We start from the raw sequence: 24106 nt of genomic DNA, 5'->3' as shown, positions 1-24106 counted from the left end.
TTTGTGATTAATGCTGCAATAAATATGATCCACCCTTACAATAGGGATCAGGTAACCTGGAACTGAACAGTAGACAACTGCTTCTAAAAGGGCTCTCCAAGTCATCCTACTCACAATCCTGTCTTGTACATCTGTTCTTTATGTCTTCTTCTGCTGTACACTGAGGATGTTTGAAATGGAAGAGTCATATTGACATGTGTACTATCAGCCTGCCAGGTACACTGTATTGAATAATTCACCCTGGTTACATCCACTCCTCCCTCACCCTTACTCCCCGCACTAATGAAGTTTATACAAGAGCTGTGGGGTGAGCAAAGATGAGTAGTACATTCTCAGTGACTTACACTCTCTACAATGGTTCTGATGAAAACTGTCACATCTATGGCATACGATATTTCGTCCGCCGAAATGAAAAACCCATTGGATATAATCGTAATGATATTTTGGGAGATGGGATATCCATCAGTGTTGTGATGGAGAAATCTGTGTGCCAAGATATAAATCAGGTCCACAGTAATTTGTAGTGTTATTGTGACATTAACGTCAGAAATGTGTTGGATTTAAAGATAATGATCTTCAAATAATTTTCAGTGGGTTGCATTTACTTTCAGTGGAAAGCCTTTTTTTATAGCAAATCAAAGCTATTATAGCTAGCATTAAATCAGTGCTCATCTCTCTCTGCAAATGTTGTCTTTTCCCCATTCATCAAGTCACTGGAAGACAAATGTATTCCAATAATCTAACATATGGACCATAGATGCATATTGTGATTACCGGACCTCACGTGAAACATGTCAGACCATTTTAAGGAATGGGGATCGAAAAGAGGTATGGTTCAGCTAGTGGTTTTATATGTGCCATGATTTCCAGTTTACACGATCAAAAGCATGGGGTTGTGAACTTTCTGTGCCCTGCAAAATTTGTTATTAATGGTCAGTCGTAGTCTATTTGATTTAAGCATGTTATCTGTCTCCACACATTATTTATGTCACTGAAATTCAATCTTAGTATTTGATGGGGTACTTTTATAATCATCAAGGACCAAGGACATTGAACGCACTGCTCAAAATGAGAAAGGTCATCTCATTGTCCAGTTTCTAACTAATATATTTCTCATTAACATCCTGCAGTGAACGAACTGGCCAACTCCAAAAGTGTTCCACTGAGGCTCCAACACTATGTCAAAAGGCTATTCTAACCTCCCTGTAAACTGTGTGACAAAATGATGTCTGCCCACCCTGTTATTGGGTAGGACGACTGTCAGCTTTCTGTCAAAACAACCCCTGTGTGCTCAGTAAATGGAAAGCTTTCTTGGCCAATGGAGTAGGGGCTGTCAGAGGAAGGACATTACAACTTTCACCCGATTTAGAGTGAAAGGTATGATGTCCCTTTTCTGTCCATCACCACCATGTAAAATAGGTCATCCTTTTTTTCTTTTTGTTTTATCAATAAGTGTACTTTTAAAGTCCGGACATTTTCAAAAGTTTGGTGGTAGGTCATGAAAACTAACAGTGCCTTTCCATCAAACCTTTTTCACCTTGACAGAAACCAACATAATGGGGGTTTATTTCAAGATATAGAGATTTTCACTGGATCTGCAGTGATCTCTAATTTTGGTGGTCTGTAGGCTGTCAGGTTATTGGATGTAATGTCCTCTTCCACCATGGTAGTGGGAGTACGATCCACCAAACTCTTTTTTAGTATCCCATATAATATTGGTAGTATGGCTATGAGCTAACCACACACTCCTCTGCCTAATTAAATGAATCAAATAAAGTACCCTCATAATCACAAAACCTCACTAATACTCACCAATAATCATTCAATTAAATTATTTCCAGGACACTTTGCTTTGTCCTTCAACACATAATGGCTGTTACCAAGCTTTCTTGTATCACTTCTCTTTTGGTCTTTTTAGTACATACTTTACACAACTTGTATTTGTAAAGTGCACGTTCACCTCAACCAGGGTATCTTGGCACTGAATAACAGATGTCTATTGTTACCCAATGGAATTCATTTTATAGACCTCAGATGGATGAATGGCTGAGTAGACCTGCCAGGATTTGAATCTGTGACTGTGAGGTTAAAAACAGGCCTCAGCAGTGAATGTATGAGTCCACTGAGCCACCAGACCCAGCATGAGGCAATTATATTTAGAAGCATTTATACCGTCTGCATATGATTCATATTTCCAGATACTCCTCAAATAAGTTTATAAATGTATTCCTCAGGCAATGTCTCTGAGTTCCCCTTTTTTGCGTATATCCCAATATACCCAATCTGAAAGTTATTTGTTGGTAATATGTGTTTAGAACCACCAGGCAAGGTTTCCTATTGGCAGGCGCAAGTGCAGGACCCAGGATATGAACTGTAATCGGTCTTGGAGCCAACTGTAACCTAATTATGTTATGTTATTTTATGTTAATAGATGCTTATATAATGCACGTACACCCTTAAGTTTCATGGCGCTGAAGACCAAGTGCTACAATTGAGAGGTTACTAGACGTAGGATTGATCGAACAACCATGTTTTTGAAGCCTTCCTGAAGCATAAGAGATTGTCACAGTTTCTGAGTGTCAGAGGGAAGGAGTTCCAAAGTCTAGGGGCCAAGCAAGAGAAGCGCCAACCTCCCAGTCGCTTCTGTTTAAAAGTTGGAATAGTAAGCAGGCTGAGATGGGCATAGCAGTGGTTACACATGGGGGTATGCTTGGTAATCATACTGCTGATGAACTTAGGGCTATTGCCCTGCAGAGCCTTGAAGGCTAGGCATCCCGTCTTAAACGCTACATGCTGGGCTATCGGAAGACAGTGTAGTTTCCTCAGAACTGGTCTGGCGGAAATCTATTTGGGTTGTTTTCCAATCAGTCTTGCTGCCTGGTTCTGTACCATTTGAAGTATTTTTTGTAGACCGATTGGCAATCCCATATAGATGGAGATGGAAAAGTCAAGCCGTGAAAGAATGAGGTCTAGCACCACCTGTATTAGAGCAGAGTGGGTCAACAGGTGAGCAATTTTCCTGACTTTCCGGAGTTGGTGGACATTTGAGGATATTACAGCTCTCACCTGTCCGCGGAGCGAGAGGTCGGCATTCATATTGACCCCCAAGCTTTTCACCGAAGGGGTGGCAATAGGAGGAGACCCCAGTTCCGCCGGCCAAAAGTTAGTGGTCCAACTGTTCTAACTTTTCCCCGGCAAAATCAGCTCTGTTTTGCTAGGGTTGAGTTTGAGATGGTTCATGGCCATCCAGTGCTGGATGTGGAGCATGGTTGACTGCATCTCCGCCACTGCGTTAGGGGAGCAGAGTGGGAAAATGAGTTGGAGGTCATCAGCATAATTGAAGAGGGTGACGTTTCTGTTTTTTAATGAGTGGATCAGAGGTCTAGGTTAAACAGCAGTGGGGACAGGGAAGATCCCTTTGGGACCCCGCAGGCGGAGGTGAGTTTTGTTGCGGTTAAGTTTCCCAACCTTACTAGTCATTTACTGTTATCTGTCAAGGTGTGCAGCTTGACCCAAGCAGGATGGCATCATTTCATCAACACCCATAAGCCCCAATTACTCTCAATTGACAATTTATTTATTTATGATCTTGGAACTCCAAAGAGTTCCACATAAAATTCGAAATTTACATTTTTGAAGCATTCAGCTATAATATACAAATGTTATAAATATAAAAACATCAGATTAAAACCAATTTTAACTAAAATACCCGCATATAAATGTTTCAATATAAATCTAAAAAACACTTAAAAAGTAAAAAATTATATGACAAAATATTGTATTTGGAGGTACATAAATGGAATCTGTCAAAGTCCTGGCAGAGAGAATAGATAAAGATAAATAGATAGGCCTTATCAATTTACGACAACATGATAATAGAGCAGGGCAGATAAACAGTACATGCATAATGTCCTGTACTGAATTATTGCACAAATTACAGGCTGGAGAGGAACCATACCATTTAGATAGTAAGTTGTTTAAAGGGAGAAGACCTTGCCTCATTAACAACCAAAAACCGCGCACTCCATGAGGCAGGTTCCAAGTAGTATATGCCTGTGCTTTGTTTATCATACAGGAGTTGATAGACGGGTCGATGCCTCTCTTAAGATGCGGGCTTCCCTATCCCTTGAGAAGCTCAATTTCCAAATAGCCTGTTTCAGAGTGGCTTTTAATAGATATGGTGCTAGGGTGAAAAGTACCTTAGCAACTGGAACCCAATCACCACTGAAGTCACCACCCGCCTAATGAACTCAATCCACTCTGGCTCGCCAACTGACCCCTGCCCACACTACATCTTCAACAAAGCTGACTCCATCATCGCACCCCATCTCCGTGATGTCATCAACTGCTCGTTCAACTCTGCCACCTTTCCAGATAGCTGGAAACACACCGAACTCAGCGCCCTTCTGAAGAAACCCACAGCAGACCCTTCGGAACTTAAAAACAACCGACCCATATCCCTCCTCCCATTTCCGGTCAAAGTCATTGAGAAAGCCGTCAATAGCCAACTCGCCGCCTTCTTTGAATCCAACAACTCCCTTGATCCATCTCAATCCGGGTTTTGAGCCAAACACAGCACCGAAACCGCCCTCATCGCAGTGACTGACGACATCCAAACACTACTAGACAACGGAGAAACTGTGGCCCTTGTTCTACTCGACCTCTCCGCTGCTTTCGACACAGTCTGCCACAGCACCCTTATACAACATCTCAGCAACATTGGCATTCAAGGAAAAGCCTTAGAATGGATCATCTCATTCCTCGCTGGGAGAACTTCCCCCATTCAACTCAGAGGCCTCTGAAGTCATCTGTGGCGTACCACAAGGATCCTCACTCAGTCCCACCCTCTTCAACGTTTACATGAGCCCTCTCGCCTCCATCGCGCGTCAACACAACCTCAACATCATCTCGTATGCCGACGACACCCAGTTAATCCTCTCCCTCACCAAAGACCCCAACACCGCCAAAACCAATCTTCATGAAGGCATGAAAGAAGTAGCCGAATGGAAAAAACATAGCCGCCTAAAACTCAAATCAGACAAAACCGAGGTGCTCATCCTAGGATCTTCCCCCTCTGCCTAGGACGACTCTTGGTGGCCCTCCGCTCTGGGCACAGCACCCACCACCACAGACCATGCACGTAACCTTGGCTTCATCCTAGACTCCTCTCTCTCGATGTCCAGACAAGTCAACGCGGTCTCATCCTTCTGCTTCAACGTACTTCGCATTCTCAAAAAGATCTTCCGCTGGATCCCCCTCGAGACAAGAAAGACTGTCACCCACGCACTGGTTACGAGTCGACTAGACTATGGAAACACCCTCTACGGCGGAATCACAGGAAAATTACAGAAAAAACTCCAACGGATTCAAAACGCATCAGCTAGACTCATATTAGACATCCCTCGCCAAGATCACATCACCGGCCACCTAAAAGACCTCCACTGGCTTCCCGTCAACAAAAGAATCACTTTCCGCCTTCTCACCCACGCACACAAAGCCCTCTACAATCTAGGACCTGATTGCCTCAACACTCGACTGTCCTTCTACAAACCCACCCACCAACTAAGATCGTCCAATCAAGCCCTCGCTGCAGTCCCGGGCATCCGAAAATCCACCATGGGTGGCAGATCATTCTCCTTCCTTGCTGCCAAGACCTGGAACTCACTCCCCACTCACCTCCGCCTTACTCAAAACCACATCTCCTTCAGAAAAGAACTTAAAACCTGGCTATTCGACAAATCATGAACCCTTCCCCAAGCGCCTTGAGACCCTCTGGGTGAGTAGTGCGCTATACAAATGCCAGAACTTGAACTTGAACTTGAAGTAAGTCTACCGCAGCTTTAAAATTTTTAACAATTAGAGATTGGTCATTTAAACTTCACAATAATTCTTTCCTAATAAAAGATCTTATTGTCCCTACCTCACCCTTTACAAGACTTATAACCCAACGTACTATCCCCGCAAGTCCCTGTACCCGGGTACTTCTTAAACCAAATTCCAACCGTAAAGTGTCCACGGGACAAGCAGAGTTAACTGAGGCTAGGCTCTGTAAAATGTTGCCTTCTGTTATATTTAGGAAACCCCATTTTCCTAGGTCACGTAATTCCATACCATATAACAAAGAGGCAGGAATTTTAGCACGAAAGACCTCCAATAGCATTCCAAAGTGTCTCCTTCTAGTTGACCTATAGAGGGAACCTAAACTTTTCCCCTGTGTAATTGCTTTAAGAATATTATTTTCTATGTGTGCTTTATCATTTAAATTGCTATACACCGTTTTTCCCAAGCAGACATAGGATTTTACAAGTTCTAGTTTTTGCCCACCTACAGACCAAACAAAGTTTCCATGCTTCACCTTTTTTCTACCGTGCATGCACATTACTTTGCTTTTAGTTACATTTATCTTTAAAAAATGGGCCTCTGCATATTCATGAAGCACCTGAAGATGACTATTTAATCCCCTCGGCGTCAAATCCAATATTAGGATGTCGTCCGCATAGAGTAAGCAAACAATTGATTTCCCCCCCCAATAATGGAGCAATGCCTTCACATTGAGACAGAACATAGGGAAGGTCAGAGATATAAAGGGAGAAAAGTAGAGGGGCCAATAAACATCCCTGTTTTAGGCCATTTACAGTGGGAATTATTTGGGAGAGACCTCTCTCCCCTCCCAATAAGACTCTACACAATGTATCTGTATAAAGAGCACGGAATAACTCCAAGAGGATGGTTGGCATACCCAGGTCCGACAATTTTCCCCACAGCAATAATCGATCTACTTTATCAAATGCTGTGGAGAAGTCTATAAACGCTGTGTACACTCTTCCACCTCTGACTGTAACATATTTTTCATTTATTACCTGCAGAGCCGTTAAATTGTCCATAGTTCCATGTTTTGACCTAAACTCTGTTTGTTCAAAAGGTCAAATTTCACCCCCCTTCACACAATCATTTATTTGCATCAAGAGGTATTTAGCAAAAACTTTACCTACTACATCTAAGAGAGCAATTTGACGATAATTTTTGGGGCATCTCGGTCTCCCTTCTTGAATACTTACTTTCCAGGATGGGAGGACCGTTTTGTTTGCATAGCAGTAGTTAAATACCGGATAAAGGACTTTACTCCACATTTTACTGTTTTGTTTTAAAACCGTAATTGGTAGCTCATCCAGTCCCAACGCCCCAGAGCACCGCATCTCCTTGATCGCCATTTCAATATCTTTTTCAGATGGTGAGGCATATTATGATAGATCTTCCATTAATGAAGTGCATACCATTGTAGCTGCATTACTCACATATAGGTTCTGTATATAACTAACCCATTTATGCTCCTCAATAGCTATTGGGAGAGGACATGATCTTGCTCCACTTCCCTCCCCAATGATAGACCAATACTTTCTTACTTGGCGTTTTGACAATGCTTCTCTCAAATTTATCCAAATTTTGTCTTCCCTCTCTTTTCTTAACTTTACCTTTGCGCTAGTCCTCCTCCTTTTTAATAACAATACTGTACGATATCTATCAGAGGAGTAGTGAATGTACTGTTCTCTAATCAGCTTATGTATTACAAGATTAAATAAATGTAAGGGTTTAGGGGCTACTTTAATGCTTCTTTTTTGGTTTGACTTCCTAGCAATAGCTATCAATTTCATCATAAACTCAGTAAAACGAGCAATTTCTGATCCCTTCCAGTTAGTCAAGTTATCTACAGTAGCCTCTAAGATACTATCCAAACCCAGAATAGCATTGGTATCCCAATAGCATTTCCCGGAATTCTTAGCAAAGCAAACTGCTTCCCCGTTTAGTGCCCATGGGTCACACCCGGGAAGATCTAGATTTATAGTGAGAGTTAATATTTTATGGTCACTATACAAAGAATTGGAAACCTCAAGATCCTTCAATGAGAAAAAGGATGTACTTCCCACTGCAACATAATCCTAAAATAGATTCTCTGTTATTAGATTTATAGGTAAAATATGCTGGTGTATCAGAGGAGAGTCTTCCATTTACTACAATACCATCAACTTTTGTTAACTCATCTTTCCCCCTCTTATTTGTTCTAATATTTTGTGGAAAAATTGCTTGTGGGATCTGTAAGGAGTCTTCTTTTTCCTTATTTCGGAATATAGTAGAATTCGAGATTTTACAGTTCAGATCCCCTACCAAAATTATGTGGGGGGAGAATTCTACTTCATTGAGTTTTCTAATATAAGAGAAAACCTTCCCCAAAAGTACATCATGGCAGGCGTCAAGAGGAATGTGGTTTACATTTTCGGAGTTATACAATGTTATTGCCATAAAAAGGTTATTAGTATCTTTATAGTAGTCATAGGTCCATTTTATTTTATTTGACAACATACATGCCACTCCTCCCCTAGACGGAACTGCCATACAATCTAAAATAAAATAATCCTTACATCGAAATTCCTCTGTACACCAGGTCTCTTGTAGACAGATCACGTTTGCACCAAGTGCACATATGTATTGTAACTTTTCCTTATTATTCTTTAATCCTGCAGCATTCCAAGATATTATTTTTAATTCATTGCTAAGGGGATGGCTGTTGTGGAAGTTTATTATTAGATCTGCTCGCTAGAACACCAGGAAGCCAGTTCCAGTTAGAACTCTCTTCTTCACTGTTCTCTTGAGAGTAAGGTGAAATAGAATCTTTAAAATTCACTCGTCTGCCAATTTTTGTAATACAGATTTTTAATTCCTGCATATCATACAGACTGTCTCTACTACATAAAACTACATTTGTTAACATAGACTTGTTATCGGAGGTTCTGAATCGAGGTTTCTCGGAGAAAGGGGTAACATAAATCCCCCTACTTTGTAGGTCTTCTGACCATTGAAATACAAGGTTAACAACAATGTTAGAATTAAATCTTACCCTCGATTTATAGCCAACTTCTGTTTTTAAAAGTGAGACTAAGCTTATATCACTACTTTGGATAATTTTTAAACTTTCAATCTCCTGGAAACATTTAAGAAGCAGAGACCTTTTTAGTATTAAATCTGTATCAAACAGAGGTATAAAATCGTATTGGAATGTATCTATACTTTACCTGATGTGGTCAACCTCAGTTCTCTTCGATCTAACTTTACTTTTTACAATGTCGGAAAAGGGAATAGCCAAAAGGATTAAGTGCTGAGAAGGAAAGGCTAACAGACTTCCGCTGCTCTGCTGTTATCACGGATGAAGACCCCTCTATAGTAAAGTTATCAGATACTGTTGTAGGATATACGATGTTTGAGATGGGAGCTTCATAGGCCACTATTGGCCCTAATGCTAGATCTCTAGTCTCTGGATTAAAAAAATGTGCTTCATTTTCCTGAGTCATATCTTGTTATGCATTTTGTAGAGATTCTACGTGAGATTCCTTACTAACAGGGGCTTCTATATTTTCTTTAAAACGAATTGATATAATCTTTTTCCCTCTATTCTTTCCATTTTTCCCATTTCTCTCTTTTTTTTCTAGTTGTACTGTTCCTAAAGCATCTTCTTTCTCACCATCTTTCAGTTGACTGGGTTCTAAAAATGGGGAAAACCTCCGTATCTATCCTTATAGCTGAGTCTACTGAGTCTTTTGAAATCACAATTTAGCTGTACCGTTTTATTCATTTGCTTATCAGCTTGAAAACTACCGTCATGCTTAATATAGGTTTGATGACTATTTACATTCTCAAATATATTCGTCACAACCTCTTCTACTTTTACTTCTCCTTCTTTTTGTTTGAGATCAGTTTTTAAACTAACCTCCTTCTACTGATTACTTTTTAACAATACCTTTAGGATTTGGGTTACTGTTTCCAACACATAATCAGAACCTCCTACAAATTTTTCAAGTAATGTTAAAATCGAGGATAATAGATATTCTAGGGATAGTAGTGAGTACGAGACTAATATCTCCTTCCTAGGTATTTGACTGGGAGAGGAATCCTTGATATTTAGATCAGGGGTCATAGAGGTGAGGGAGCTGTTTTATTTATTTGATGGAGTACTGCTGAATAATTTGAGACCTATAGGGACTGTTTTTATAGGAGTATTTTCTGGTTCTATAATCCTGCTGGAATCACAGAAAACATATCTCCTGCAGAGTTCTAAATCTAGATCCAGGAGAGTGAAATCATTACTTTGAACATCCTCGGCTGGATTAAGACCAAGGGGTTCTTCTATGGAACCATGGGGAGCGTGTGGCGTTCTATGTACAGTCACATCTACTGTTATTATAGCAGGTCCCAAGGCTATCTGTGGAATTAAAGAACTAATTTGATCCCCAGGACTTCGAGATTCTCCTCCTCTATAATTACTACCAGTAATATGGGACTATTCAGCAGTATTTACCTTTTCCCACTCTTTTCTAATCCCACTCGCATTTTCCCCTCCGTCTCCAGTTATTACATTATTTGATATAACTTTGGAGTTTGTATCCTTTCCCCTTTCCCATAGACTAAATAGTTGATTTTTTCATTTGAACAGTATGCCAGAGACATCCTTATTTCATAGGGGGTTTGATTTTGTTTTTGCACAAGCCTTCCCACCAATAAACGCCCAATCCTAATTTTTTTGCTGTCATTATATTATAAAAGATATGCAAAAGGGAGTCCTGAAAGACAAGGGCAAAGGTGGGCAAGAAACACTGCAAAGACACACTGCTGATATATAAATACGTTATATATACACAAGGCTTATAGACCAAGACTACAGTTTTCCCTTTCCTTTCAAACGTGTGCCTCAAGCAATAGTTATTGTTTGTTTGTTCATTTGTAGGATGCGGCGGTAGTCTACAGTATTCAGTATTGCAAACCACCTGCCTACTTGCCTGGTTTCAGATACTCTGATCTCCGGGACAGTCGGCACTAACTGCTCGGCGCCCCGGCCACTACTGGAGGCTCTCACGGCTTCTATCACTGCTTAAGAAGATTTCTCATCCTCTCATCTGCCGGGATGATTCTGTGTCTTTTACGTGGCTTTTGCGGCTGCGGGATAATTTATGACAGCACCTGCTGCTAAGGAAAGTTTTTTCAGGGCTCCGGCCGCTTTGTGAAATGCCTTTTGCGGCTCCAGCTGTGGGATTGCTTTTTGTGGCTTCGGCCGCTGTAGAATGCCTTTCGCAGCTCCAGCTGTAGAATGGCTTTCACGTCTCCGGCCTCTGCAGAGTGGGTTTTGCGACTCCGGCCGCTGCAAGATGGTTTTTGTGACTCTAACCACTGTAGAAAGGCTTTTGCGGCTCCAGCCACAATAGGATGGCTTTTTCGTGGCCCCTGCCACTTTTGGACGGCGTTCAGGGTGGCATTCAGGGCGTTCAGAGCGTTAACACGGGCGGCTCCCGCTGCGGAAACAGCCCCACAAACACAGTTCAGGGCGGCGTTCAGGGCATTCGGAACCCGGGCGGCTCCCGCTGCGCACATAACCCCACAAACACAGCCACGTGGCAACAAACAGCAACCCCCCACTTCCTACTCAGCACTGGCTCAAACAGCTCAAGCTCAGCTCAAGCTCAGGTGACTCAGATGGCTCAGTGTAGGTGAGTGCTGTTGAAGGCTGGTGCAGGTGGCGGGCAGATCGAGTCGGTCTCTCTGGGTCTTTTCTTTTCGCTGAGGAATCACTGCTGCAGCAATCACAGCTGTCAGTCAGTCACAGCCATGGCAAAGGCAAGGCTGAGAGTCGAAAAGACTGTATAGATACTGCTCCCGCTCCAAATTAAAATTACGGGATAACTGGAACCCTCGGTGAGTTGGGGGGAGAGGGAGTGGGGCGTTTGTAGTGGACACCTCCCCTAAAGCAAGCGGTTCAGCTGTTCACTTCCGAACGCCCGTCCAGCTCCAATTGCAGCCGCCGCCACCGGCGTTCGCACTCTCCTCTCTCTTACTCCATGTGCTCCATGGGCTCATGTTTCTTGTTTCCCGGCTGCCGTTCTCCGCCGCGCAAGCCTTTCTCTTTCCCTCGCTTGCGGCGGTGATGACAGTGATGCAGTTTACAATTGTGGCTGGGTAGTGGCGGGTAGCGGGAGAGATGTTCTCACTTGCTCCCTGCTTGAGCTGCACCTCCGCTCCGCTCCTCGACTCTAGTGACTCCTCCTCCTCCTTGACTCTCGCGACTCTCAGGATAGATCGCCTCTCTTTTGGAGGGTTTATGCCAAATGACCTGCTTCCGTGCACGACACCGTCAAACACTCTAATTGTCAGTAGAACCCTTTTACTCCATCATTTAGTTAATAATTTAGGCTGCAGAGACAAGACGTAATATGAAAAGGAGGAGACAGATATAAAAAAAAGTGTGTTTTGTCTCTAGAATTGAAACAGAAAGAGGCAGGCATAGTTATAAACTAAATATGAATCTCCCATCCCAGATTTTGACCTACTTGTGTGTGCCAAGTGAATGGATTTCTTGATCCTGGAAATATTGTGGGATTTCACACACTGCAAAATATTGCATACTCTTCCACGACTTTTCACTTTTTAGATCCCATGAGATTCTGAGTAGACATACCGACATGAAACAACCAGGATTCTGCAGTGTGGATAAATATTTGTTGCCTACCCCAATGTGGCACTATTTGGTTAGTCTTTATTATCAGGACCCCATTGGAGCCAGGGTTGTAGGTCAGCACAATGGTTCATAGATTGCTGTAAGCCCCAAAGTACTTCTTCATTTGGTAAGTGTCCCTCTGTTATTTTCAGGAAGATGAACCCCTTTCAAAGCAAGGATCATGCCAGGCTCATGCCAGCCCAAAGGTACTTAGTATGATCTGATAGCTTTGGGTGGCTTTTAGTGTCAGGCTTGGGGTGCCTTTGACACCTGATAACAACACACATCCTTCTAACATTAATGCATTTACCAAACATAAGAACATGGCAGAAGGTAGTTTTATTTATGGTATTCATTTCTTTGAAAAGCTTTATATACAGCTGGCTAGACCAGCAGGTCTTAGAGTGCCATAGATTCTTATTTCAACCACAATCAAAAGTGAAAGTGACCAGGACATCAAGGCTGTATCATTGTGTGAAATAATGTACATCACTGCAGAGAAGTAACTGTTTGTTCGAGAAGTGGTGGACAGACAGATGTTATTACAGCAGTGTTGCCCAGTCTTCAACTCGATTTAGGCCTGTATGGATACTGCCAGTGCACAGGATCTATTTCCATTCCTCTTTGTTCAGCAGTTGGAGAGGTCTGCTCCACATGAGGACACTCTGACCACACTTATTATTGTCCAACGTATGTTGTCTTCAATGTGGACCAACGTTTTTAAAGTGTTCTACCAATGGGGCATTTGGTGTCTTACAGCAAAGCCTGCTCCTGTGTATGACAGATCCTAATCCGGATCTTTTGTGTCATCTGCCAGATGTAAATCTTTTGCATGCGCAAAAGATGGCATAGATTACATTGCAAGTGTTGCGATTGGAGAATTCTCAGATTTAATAGTTCCAAACACAAATTCTTTGCAATCACTATTGAATCTACAAACAGGGCAGTGTCCACATTTAACTAAGCCTGGGCGGAGAACTACGCTCCGTTCGTGGAGTTTGCGATGTTTCGGCAACTTCGCACTTCGCGGAGAGCGTGAAGCTGTCGCCTACTTTGCAATCTACAGCGTAGAGTAGTAGTTTTTCTTTCTCGCGCGCTCAATAGCATTCTCGTGTGTGCGGTAATGACTTACCGTGGTTCTGCGTTCGCTTTCTCGCTTTTCTCTTCCGGTCGCGTTTGCTAGTATGTTTGGAATCAGGCCGCACAATCCAACCCAACTGTGAGAATGCGATAACGTCATTCGGATGCGCGAACACGTCATTAGGACGCGCGATCTTCCTTACAGCGCTATATAGGTGAGATTGCGTTTCCGAACACGCAGAAACTGCAATCTGGCACAGAATATCTCTTGAGCATGTTAACATTTTCTCCAAAATGTTCATTTAACCCCTCGGATTGTGATTTGGCTGTATTTTTTTGGGGGCTAGGAGTCCTCTTTTTGTTTCTACTATTTTTTTCAAGAGAAAGGAAGTGCCCCTGAGTCTCCAACTTCCTGTTCCTGTCCACCAGGCTCCTCCCAGTGCTTTGTCCATGTGGTGTTCACTTTCACTTGGAATTGGAGCTGGAAGGATCACTCTTTGTGTTTGTCTGCTGCATAATAGCATTTAATTAGATTTATTGAGGAATTTTGGATTTGAACTTTTCTTTCAGAAGTAAGTTTGAGAATTGAGAATTGGTGTACTGTAAATGTTTTTTTTATTTATTTTTTTAACTACAGTTTTCTGTGCTTCTCAATCTTTCTTAAAAATTATTATTGGGGGAGGCCTGTACTGTTTTGGTATGTTTGCACAGTGCTACAACGCAACCTTACAGTTTTTGTCTTCTTTGCCCGCTCAATGTGCGTGCCCGGGCACGCGATCACGACGTTTTGTACAGTTCGCACCGCCGAACACGCCGAATTTGCATTCTCGCGAGCAATATCTCCCGAGTTGCCTAAAACGTTCCCAAAAATGTAGATGCTGTTCATTTTGCTAAAAGAAACTCCTCAGGTTGTCATTTGCGTGTAGTTTTTGGAGCAAGGACCACTTACTGTTTCTGTCCTCTATGTACCTTTTTGTTTGAGGGTGGCCTGACCATGTGGGCGGCTTGGAGGCCATTTTGTCAAGCCAAGCATTGTTCTTCTGCCATAGGAATGTATTGTCTATTTGTCTGTCTTCTCTTTCTTTTCATGTTTTTGGGGGTGGCCAAGCCATGTGGGGGCGGCCATTTTAATTCCTGGTACTAGTAGCAGCCTCTGTGTTTTTGCCATAGGCCTCCAAGCTACTGAAGTCCTCCTCATCATGGGTGCATGAAAGTTGTTTAAGTTGTAAGTGTAACATCATGTGGTTCATAGATGGCTTTGGATTAATCAGCAAAATGTATGTATGGTGTTGAATTGCAGGTTTTGGTTGTGTGTTGAATAATATGGCTTTTTCCTGCGCACTAGGTAACGCTAGAATTCAGCTCGCGTAGTTTTGGTAAGTTTTCACAGTGCTACAACGCGACCTTACAGTTTTTGTCGTCTTTGCGCGCTCAATGTGCGTGCTCGGGCGCGCGATCACGACGTTTTGTTCAGTTCGCGCCGCCGAACACGCTAAATTTGCATTCTCGCGAGCAATATCTCTCGAGTTGCCTAAAACGTTCCTGAAAATGTAGATGCTGTTCATTTTTGTAAAAGAAACTCCTCAGGTTGTCATGTGCTTGTAGTTTTTGGAGCATGGACCACTTACTGTTTCTGTCCTCTATGTACCTTGTTGTTAGACGGTGGCCTGAGCATGTGGGCGGCTTAGTGGCGGCCATTTTGTCAAGCCAAGCATTGTCCTTTTGCCATAGGAATGTATTGTCTGTCTTCTCTTTCTTTTTATGTTTTTGGGGGTGGCCAGGCAATGTGGGGGCGGCCATTTTAATTCCTGGTACTAGTAGAAGCCTCTGTGTTTTTGCCATAGGCCTCCAAGCTTGTGGCCTAATGTGCCAGTAGGTAGGCCCAAGGGTACTACTAGAGTCCTCCTCATCATGGGTGCATGAAAGTTGTTCAACTGTTATAGGGGTGTTTAAATTGTAAGTGTAACATCATGTGGGACATGGATGGCTTTGGATTAAATAGAAAAATGTGTTTTTGGTGTTGAATTGCAGGTTTTGGGTGTGTGTTGAATAATATGGCTTTTTCCTGAGCACTAGGTAACCCTAGAATTCAGCTCGCGTAGTTTTGGTAAGTTTGCACTGTGCTACAACGCGACCTTACAGTTTTTGTCGTCATCGCGCGCTCAATGTGCGTGCTTGGGCACGCGATCACGACGTTTTGTTAATTTAGCACTGCCGAACACACCGAATTTGCATTCTCGCGAGCAATATCTCTCGAGTTGCCTACAACGTTCCCGGAAAGGTAGATGCTGTTCATTTTTGTAAAAGAAACTCCTCAGGTTGTCATTTGCTTGTAGTTTTTGGAGCATGGACCACTTACTGTTTCTGTCCTCTATGTACCTTGTTGTTAGACGGTGGCCTGACCATGTGGGCGGCTTATTGGCGGCCATTTTGTCAAGCCAAGCATTGTCCTTTTGCCATAGGAATGTATTGTCTGTCTTCTCTTTTGATTCATGTTTTTGGGGGTGGCACTGGCCAGGCCATGTGGGGACGGGCATTTTGTGTGACCTTCCATCCTGGTTTAGTTTTTTTGCTGCAGGCCTACAAAGTTGTGTGATTTTTTTCTGCCAGTAGCCCTAGAGTCCCAGTGATAGTCAGCGGGGATGCTTGATGTAGCGGTTTCCATTTTGTCTGTTGAAATTAACATCATTTAGGGCATGGGTGGCAATGCATTGAATTTTCAGATGTGGTGTTTGGGGTGTAGTTAACTGTTTGGGGGAAAACTCCAAATGCCTTTGTTGTTCGTGTTATTGTGTAACTTTCAAACCTTGTAGCCATGGGGATTTTCTTTTTTGCATAAAGCTGTGATGTAGGCATCCTCCTTTTTCTGGCCATTTAGGGAGGGATATAGGCCTGGTTGAGTTTATTTTTTACTGGCCTTTGCCCATGTACCTGTGATGAGTGCCCATGTGGAGCCGTGGTGGTAGTAGTAGTGTGCTGTTTTATTTTTGACAAGTTGGCCTGTGTCTTGCCATTGTTCCTGTTGGCTTACTACTGTTCACATCCCCATTGCTATCTGCTGCAGGTCACTGATGCTGCATCCATCCAACATGATGCACAAATTATGGATAAACAAGTTCCACTTCCACTACATTTGCATTTTAATTCTTTGCTATTCGTACTCTTACTGGATGTACTAATACTTCTAGTAGTAATTAAAGCTAAAACAAAATCCATATTCAACTGATGTTGTTTTGCCTTCTTTACTTGTAGGTGCACAAAAGACTGAAGAGGAGGTGTCTCATCATTCATCGCGTGTTCTACTGCCAGACGGACGTCCTTCTGTACTATGTCATGTGTGGTGTGAGTGACCAACCTGACCAGACATCATTCTCAGCAACTTGTGCAACTGAGTGCTGCTGCTGACATCTGAAGAAGATGGGCCCAAAGAAAGCAGGTACCAGGTCCTCCAAGTCCAAGAAGGTTGCTGAGAAGAAGGAAGAACAGAAGAAGGAAGTGATACTTAAGTCTGGTGTTGACCCGAAAACCTTTTTTGGGAGAAAAAAATGTACTCTTGCAGCAGCAGTGACCGGGGTCCAAGCTGGGGCCAGCACCTCCGCATCAGTGGGCCAAGCCACCACCCCAGTCCCAAGCAGATGAGTGGGAAAGAGGTAGCCAGCCTAATGGTGGAAAGCAGTGATACTGAGCCTGACCTGAACTTATATCAATCTCAAAGTAGTACACATTCCAGGCAAGAGGGAACACAGCAGAAAAGTGGCAAGCAACAACCAGCGCCCGCAATAGTAGATGTTCAACAACCACCGCTCGCAATAGTAGATGCTCAACGAAAAGAACAACCACAACCACCACCTGTAAAATTAGCTGTTCCACAACCACCGCCCGCAATAGTAGATGTTCAACAAAAACAACTACCACAACCACCGCCTGCAATAGTTGTTCAAGAACCACCACTGGCAATAGTAGTTGTTGTTCCTCCCGAAGTCGGGGCAGTTCAGGAAATTGAGCCTGATGCAGAGCAAGAAGAGGCAGCACCTCATGCAGGAGATCTATTGGTTTCCAAATCCCCACAAAGGAAAAGGAGGGTTAGTCCATTGAGTTCTTCGCCAAGCATCCCTTCTGATGATCTTGACTTCAATTGGGAGCCAGAACGATCTGAGCATGAGAGGGAGAGACATCCCAAGAAGACCAGGCTAGGGAAAAGGAAGGTTCCAGGAAACCTACCACTTATGGAGTGCAATGTTCAGCAGTCGGATAATGATGGTGATGATGAGTCAGACCCAGTCATCACAAGCATTACTCCTGGCACTGAGGACATGGAGACCAACATTTTAACCCTATCAAGAATGGCTGCGATTAGGGATGTAGTAGCACGAATACCACCAACACAGGCCACACCAAAACTACCTCCAGCTTCCATTTTTACATTTGCACAAAGCCGGCAGCTTCCTACATCCAGCACAAGTTCCACCTCAGCAGAAGGAGGTAGTGGTACTACTGCGCAGCCACATAGTGAAGTTCACCGCACAACCTCCAGTTCATCCGGCATTGGAAGTGGCACTTCTAGCAGGAGACAAAAGTTAAGCTCCCCAGTGTGGGACTTCTTTACAGTTAGCGCAAATGAGGACAACATTGCTATAGGCTCCATTTGTCATTCCTCTGTTAGTCGTGGTAAGCTTGGCACAAACTCTGGTATCGGAGGCCAAATGACCCATATGAAAAAACACCACGCAATCCAGTGGGAGGCCCACCTACGTTTCTTAAAAGCAGGAACCATTAATGTTGGTGGGGAAGCAGTAGAAGGTCCACGGGTAACCGGACAGGATGAAGAGGGAGACATTTTATCTGGTAGTGGTACACTAAGTACCCCTGTTCCACTCCCCAGCACTGCAGTGGTAGATCCCAGATCCTCCAGATCAGCAACATCTCTGTGGCACCAGAGAAGAGTAACCCGGAGACACCAAGGAGTACGGGTGCGAAGTCTGCGACACAAAGTACTGCATCAGGCATATCTGAAAGAAATACCAAGCAGCGTACCATTCTTAGCATGTTTAGGCAGGAGGGAAAGTACGAGCGCAACCACCCAATTGGACGTTTGTACAATGCTAAGATTGCTAATATGTTAGCTCTGGACCTTCTCTCTTTTTCTTTTGTTGAAGGGATGGGTTTCCTGGACTTTGTGTCAACCCTCTGCCCAAAATGGAATGTTCTCAGCCGCTACTATTTTGCCGGGGTTGCTGTTCCAGCACTACACCACGACGTGCTGGAATTGCTTGGAAAAGCCTTGGAGCAGAGTGCTGTGCATAGTATCCACCTGACAACAGACATGTGGAGCAGTAGCCAAGCCACAGATTACATGTGCATCACTGCACACTGGATCTCTTTTTCAGGTGTTAGAGACAAGATATCTACAGGCATTGACACTACTGAGATTTTTAATGATGCTCGCAAACATGCTACTGTAGCCATGTTTGCTATGGAGCAATCGCATACTGCTGCAAACATTTTGGATGAGTTCAACAGCAAGGTCTTTGAATGGCTGCAACCAAGAGGCCTCAATATTGGTTTTGTTGCCACCGACAATGGCAGTAATTTATTTAAGGCCATGGAAGATGGCCGCTATTTCAGGGTACCGTGTTTGGCACACTGCATTAACATTGTGGTTCAAGACTTTCTGAAAAGTGAAAGCAAAGTCAGCAACTTACTGACCATTTGCAGAAGAATCTGCACGCATTTCAATCATTCTTTTAAAGCCCGGAAGCAGCTACGGGTCATTCAACGTGAGTGTAACATGCCAGTCAAAGCACTCATCCAGGACGTACCAACACATTGGAACTCTATGTATTACATGCTCGACCGGCTGTTTGAGCAGTACATACCACTTAATGCTTATGTCATGTCAAGAAGATCAGGGGATAATGCTATTAAAGCCATGACCGTTGAGATGTGGCAATGGGACCTCATTAAATGCCTGACTGAGATGCTACTTCCTTTTGAGGTCTTCACACGTGCAGTCAGCAGGGAGGACTGTACTATGAGCCAAGCAATCCCATTGTTGTACATGCTTGAGCAAGAGCTGAAGGAGGTGTCTGAAATGTACGAAGGTGTGGAAGGAAAACGTGAAGCTGGTAATTTTGCAAAGTCCTTAGAAAGCTGCTTATCTGAGAATACAAGGATTCAAAATAAGATTTTGTCACATCAACATTACATTACTGCCACAATTTTGGATCCACGGTACAAATTATTTGTGAACAGTAATGCAGTAATTCCTTTTTCAGAAGAGGATAATGCCAAATACAAAACTGTAATAGACAAGTAAGCCACTGATTTAGAAAATGAACGTCTCTCAATTAGAGGCCTGCCAGTGCCAGCCCAGGACAGTGTAAGTACTACTGAGCATCCTACAGAGTCAAGTTCTTCTTCACAGCATGCGAGCAGTGGGCTTGCTTCCCAGTAGTCACCAACACAAACAATAACAGCAACCGCACCAACAGGATATGATTCATCAGACACAAGCAAAAAAATAGCTGCTTGGTTTCTACATAAAGGGATGGGGAAGTCAGTTGCTGTCGCAAAAAGAGGACGAGCAAAGCAGAGCACCAATGAACATTGAGCGAATGGTCCAGGCCTATCTGGATGACACAACAGAGGTGTTCATGGAGCAAATCCCATTGGTGTATTGGTATAGGACAAGAAGCCAATGGCCACTGCTCAGCAGGCTGGCGATAAAGTATCTAGCTTGCCCTGTTGCAAGTGTCTCTTTTGAGCGTGTGTTCAGTGCTGCTGGTGCAATTGTGACTGTGAGAAGGACCAGTCTCTCGCCCAAAAGCGTGGAGAGGTTAACCATGATGAAAATGAACCAGCACTTGATACCACCAGACTACAAAGTCCGTGAATCAGAGCTGGAAGAGGAGAGCGAGTCTGAAGAAATAAGTATTGGGTTACAGGACCTACTTCTGTCAGAAGAACCACCAGGGTTTGAGGACGAGCTCCTCTTCCCTGACAACTAGGCTTGGAAATTGTTACATTCTCCCTTCCTTTATTTCTCCCTTCCTTAGTGTCAGAACCAGCTCCTCCCTTCTCGCTGGCAAATGACACAGGAGCAGAACGACGTAAGCTCCCAATTCCTCCTCAGAACTCCCCAGCCACACACAATACATAAATGCGTAGCCAGTAGAGCCCCAACGGGGAAAGGGGAATTGGACAGAGAAGAGAATGCACACAATGTTATCTTCTTTTCTTCTTCTTCTTAGTGACCTTCTATTTCTTCTGCGCTACTGTTCAATGTACTGAAAAATAAAGTACATGTATATAACACTCTTTACTCTTCCTTTCTAGTTGTGTTATTCCTCTGTAATTACTCTAAACTTACTCAGTAGTTGTGTGCCTTTACTTTCTCTTCTTATGCTTCAGGTTTTTCTAATCTTTATTTGATGCACTATAATGTAATAAATAGGTATTATTGAGTATTCTTTCACTATTTCTAATGTTATCTATTTTTCTTACTAGTACTCACTTACAGAATTAGAAATCTGAAGCCTTGGTAAGTTTTAATCCTCTTCTTCACCTGAATATCTTCTTTATTAACTACAGTTACTTCGCTGTTGTCTGCTTGCTAATTCAGGAGCTGGGCGCTAATTAACATGACAGTTACCTCACTGCCGTGTAATTAATCTATGGAGACTCTGTAAACTTCTACAGCTAGTTGGGTACATTGTACATTATTCCCATGAATCGTAATCCTCTACCTTTGTGCTGAACTTCTAGAAACAGTTCTTCAAATACATAAACGTATCCTCTCAGAAACCCTCGAGTACCCCGGTACTCGGAATATATTTAATGGCTTGTGCTGAATTTTCTAAGCGGCTTTCTGTGGTACTGCGCACTCGCTCTAGAAAGTGGAGCCTTTGCGAGCATGCGCAGAGCTAATATCACGGAAACTTAACTTCAAAAATTAAAGGAACATTCTTACTAGGTTGCCCATGAATCTCGGACTCAGGAATTACTCTCCAGAACTCGCGACGCATAGCTTCTTGTCCCTAACTAGCGCGACGCTTGGATACACCTCTTGCTCCTCTCACAGTTCAGGTGAAGTGCGCAGCTCTCTGCGTGCTCCACCTGCTTCACGCAATGCTGCCGCTTTGACTAGAGCGCTGACCCATTTCTTCTTAAGGGATTCTCTGCCACCATGTTGAATTCGATCCTGTACCCCAGTCTGTTTACTCAGCTTGGACAACACTGCAACCACCATTGCTTTCTTATATGGCTGGAAATTCTTCTTGATAGGAAACCCTTTAGTTGGGGACCTGACACTTAGTTATTTGTGTGTATCTGTCTTTCTGACTCAAACTTGAAAACCAACACCATCTTCCTTTCAAATGTTAATTACCTATCGGAGTTGCACATCTGAGCATTTACTGTGCACTCCACTCATCAGAGTCCTGCTCCATCTTCCTGACTCACCCTAAATACATTTCCATCTTGCCATACTTTGGATGGAGATGGACAATAGTGCAATAATGTAGCCTCTAACAACCCCTCCATAACAAGTGAAACGTACGTGACTACAGCCATCTTCTGTTTTGTTTCCAATCTGAAATGCATCACTGTCTTAAGGTTACACCTCTGTCTGCAGGCATACACAACTCTTCAATGTCAGAACTTGAGCAGGGCTCCAAAATTAAAGTAAACTCGTCATCACTTTCAGAAGGCTCTGCTGCATCTGTGATCTGACAGTCACAAAGAAGAGAAAGACAGGTATATGAAATAAATGATGCCATACATTGCATTGGCTGCTCCATCAGTTGCTTGTGCTGACTCTGCCACCTCTAGTCCCGAAAACAAGAGGTGGCAGAGTCAGCACAAGCAACTGATCTACCCTGATCCCGAAGAGGCTTAATATAGGCAAAAATGGAGGTACTATTTGACCTCACTAGGAGCAACATAACGATATGTTCCATTAGAACTTTTCCTTTTCACCAACAGAGACGTGAGAGGTCTTTGTTTTGCACTGTGGTCCTGAAGAAAGCCCATATGACCCACCTGGCATAATAAGGGCTGAAACATGTCGACCTATACCACTTATTGAGGGTGAACGAGTCATAAACACTCTAGTTTACCGATCTAATTTTTTTAAGTCTTTGCCTCCAAAACAGAACTAATAAAAAAATTCTGATTAAGAGAGACATTTTTATCTTTTCACTATTTCACGTCACAATCACAATCACTGATCACTACTGTTTTTAACAATGGGTAATGCCTCCTGGATGGAGGTTGCATAAAAAACTAACCCTATGATTATGCACACACGTGCGAGGGACGGCGGAGAAACAAGATATACCGCTTAACTCCGCAATATTTACCAGCACGTGCATGAGGGTTTTTTATTGGGATTACTCAGAACAGTTACGGCATACCCAAAGTTATGCAGGACAAGTGATCCTTCCCCCCCCTGATCAGAATATATAACCTTAGGAAATTGGTTGGATCACAAATTCCTCTTTCCCTCCACACTGATTCTGTACATTAAATATACACCAACAATTGATCACATGCTTGCTGGGGCAGATGTGGTAAAACCAACTCTAATGGAATCAAATGTCAACAAGGCAGGGCGAGGATCTTCTTCTGCTTGCCCACCCAAGCTCACTTTATGTAATAGTGTACAAGGCAATTCATTTCCCAAAGTGACCCAACGAATACATGTAAATCATTGCTGGCATTGTTTGAATTTAATTTTAGAGCATTTACGTTTACGATTTGTATTGTGTTTTAATGACTCCAACGCAACTACAGTTATCTTATTCTACTTTTTCAGTCCCCTACACCATTGATTTCTTTCAGTTCGTTTAGCAGTTGTAATATTGTTTGTATTTTTGTCCGTATTATGTCCTACTCCTCTCACATTCTTTCTCAGTCAAATGACTGTCTCTTTGTTTTTGTTTTCCAATGCTAGTGCCAGTGTCTAGGAGTCTAGTCTACTACTATCACACAACCACGGCATATTCTCCATTGTCTTGGGAAACCATGCAGCCCTTGCGGTTCCAAACGTAATCATCATCAATCACAGGTAAGAAGAGAAGTTTGCTGGGAGGTATAATGGAGGAGAGGCTGGTAGTACTAATTGGACAAATATAACTGAGGGGCACAGCATCTATCTGTTTGCATGTTACACATGTGGTCAGTTAATAAAGTATTTCAATCAAACACTGGCCGCTGCCCTGCATCTAGAGTAAACCTTGTGACGTACAACAGTAACCCGACCACAAAACAACATCATATCATATCTGTGTAAATTGAAAATAAATAACATTTATTCAAGTTTAAAAATATCCTCCTATCCCACCCCTAACCCCAACCAATGTCCAAGTCCAAAATGTCCCACAAAAATAACCCCAACGCCCAATTCCCACCCACCAACAAAAGTATTAAAAAAGGGGCAAATCAACAGGGTCCGGGTCCATTACAGTTGGCGGGCTTTAAGGTGTTTGTCCA

The sequence above is a fragment of the Lissotriton vulgaris genome, chromosome 7 (assembly GCF_964263255.1).
Source record: "Lissotriton vulgaris chromosome 7, aLisVul1.2, whole genome shotgun sequence".
NCBI lineage: Eukaryota > Metazoa > Chordata > Amphibia > Caudata > Salamandridae > Lissotriton > Lissotriton vulgaris.
Note: the sequence above shows the minus strand (reverse complement) of the source record.